Here is a 2628-nt window from a genome sequence, read left to right on the forward strand (position 1 = left end):
TACTGTCACTACATCATATATAGCTGTTTTGCCATTTTGTCAGGAGAGGGTTGTATTTTTAAAATGCTACAGATTCCAAACAGCCATTTAAAGCACAGCCACCTTTACGTATGGAGGGATGTGTAAAAGAGTCAAAAACATTTGGATACAAACACAGGTATTGATTCAGAAGATTTTAAAGACTAGCCTACAAGGGAAATCAGAGTTTTTTTTCTTTGGGGGACTACAGGTAGTTCTCAAGTTACGAGCAGAATTTCCATTGCTAAGCAAGGCAGTTGTTAAGTAAGTCACAACCCTTTTGGCTACCAGTAAATGAATCATGCAGTTATTAAGTTGTCCCAGCTTCCCCCATTGATTTTGTTTGTGGGCACTCAACCAGGAAGGGTTGCAAGTGGTGATCACGTGACCCTGGGATCCTGCAACCGTTGCAAATACATGCCAGTTGCCAAGCATCCAAATTTTGATCACGTGACCGTCGGTGCTGAGATAGTCCTAAGTGTGAGGCCAGGACACAAGTCGCCCTTCTCAATGCCATTGTTAAATTAAACGATCGCTAAATGAACGGTTGGAAGTCAAGGACTACCTGCCCTGGATTGTTCTTATATATAAAACAACTGCAGTAAGTTTACTATATGATCGAAAATGGAAAAGTTGGAACGTTTGGTGAAGACAATGGAGTTTGCAGAGATGTCTCCCCTGACTTTTTCTGATCAGAGAAAAAACAACATCAGCATGTATGGCTGATTGGAAACTTCTTATGCACTTCTTGCATGTAACAGAAAAAAAGGCCTATGATTTGTGATGTGGATGGTTAGAAAAAAAATGGGTAATAGAAAGGAGCTTTTTTTGTAATCAGAGTGCGAGATAATTTTCTAATCGTCACTAGATTTCCTGCAAAGAAAATCAGAACTCCTTTCTACTTCTTTTTATCTTTTCTGTCCGCAGTTTTCGTCCTTTTTTCCCTTTATTTCTGCAGTAGTTTAGGCTAGCATTTAATGTTCTCTTTTGAACTTTTAATAACATTTATGTTTAAAAAGATTAGAATGTAAGTATTTCTGGTGCCATCCTTTTCCTACACTCCGAAACCAGACTGCAAAATGCCAGACTGCATCCTATGGTGACCTCCAGCATAAAAGAGATCTCAAGTTTGAGAAAAGAGAAGGTGTATTTCAAATTAGTTAATCCTTCACACTCACATTCTGGGAAAAACAGGGATCTGAAGAGGGTCAGAATGAGGCTGCTTTAAGGAATTTGCTAATAAATGAGGATTATAGCATTCGGGGTTATTTACTTGCCAACTTTTCTTTTCTTTTACATTTGCTTTTCCTGATGTTTTTCTACTTAACAAAATGTTTGAAAAGGTTAAAACAAAGGAAGGGGTTGAAATCTAGAAACAGTCTAGCAAAAAGAAGGACTAGAGGTGACATGATAGCAGTCTTCCAATATCTCAGGGGCTGCCACAAAAAAGAGGGAGTCAAGCTATTCTCCAAGGCGCCTGAAGGCAGGACAAGAAGCAACGGGTGGAAACTAATCAAGGAGAGAAGCAACCTGGAACTAAGGAGAAACTTCCTGACAGTGAGAACAATTAATCAGTGGAACGGCTTGCCACCAGAAGTGGTGAATGTCCAACACTGGAAGTTTTTAAGAAGAGACTGGACAGCCATTTGTCTGAAATGGTATAGGGTCTCCTGCCTGAGCAGGGGGTTGGACTAGATGACCTCCAAGGTCCCTTCCAACTCTGGTATTCTAAATTAGATATCCAACTGGCTTACACCAGAGAGACAAACAGCTTATGGCTGCCGTGAAGAGAAACCTCAATTGGCAGCCTGTGCATCATATAGGAAGCTTGGTTAGTTTTAACCTTGGTTTTTCGGGTCATGTGTAACTCAGCCCTTTCAACATTCTTGGCCATTTCCTTCTGCATGAACCTGAAAAGTAATTAATTCACTCAGTTTAGAATTTTCTGCAAGCTCAGTCAATCTCTATGCTTGTATCAAGATTTATGTAATGGATTTATTTTGCTGACTAGTGCACAAAATCTTTTGCTATTATACATATTGGATTCTTTCAAGTATCTTTAAGAAATCACAATCCTATTAAGACTATCTGGGATGTTGTTGCACACATGATTTGTATTATACATTGGGCATAATTTGCACGATGAAATCAGGAGGCCCATGGTGAGATGACATCCATGATTTTAAGCCCAGATAAATCCCTTCCAAAACTCTTTTCCTGCATTGTTTGCTCAAGAACCTAGGAATGACTGGATCCATGTAGAAACTCTACCTTTTCCGTCCCAGAGAGAGAGAATTATTCCCCACCCTGAATGAAATTAACAACAGAAGAGAATATTTGTAGCTCAGGGTTGGACTGTGGGTCCTTGGTGCTCTCTGAGTTTGATGGTTTTCTGGTTTTTGTTTCATTACCCAACTAGGTAACATCATCAGTGCTAGAAGGGAGGAGGAGGAGGAGGAGGAAGAAGAGAAGGGGAGGAGGAGGAGGAGGAAGAGGAGGGCTACTTGATGCTCTCTGAGTTTGCTGGTTTTCTTGTAGATGTTTCATAACCGAACTAAGTAACATCATCAGTGCTGTAAGGGAATGGGATTTGAAGAGGAGGAGGAGGAG

The sequence above is a fragment of the Protobothrops mucrosquamatus genome, unplaced genomic scaffold, assembly GCF_001527695.2.
Source record: "Protobothrops mucrosquamatus isolate PMUCROS unplaced genomic scaffold, P.Mucros_1.0 scaffold773, whole genome shotgun sequence".
NCBI lineage: Eukaryota > Metazoa > Chordata > Lepidosauria > Squamata > Viperidae > Protobothrops > Protobothrops mucrosquamatus.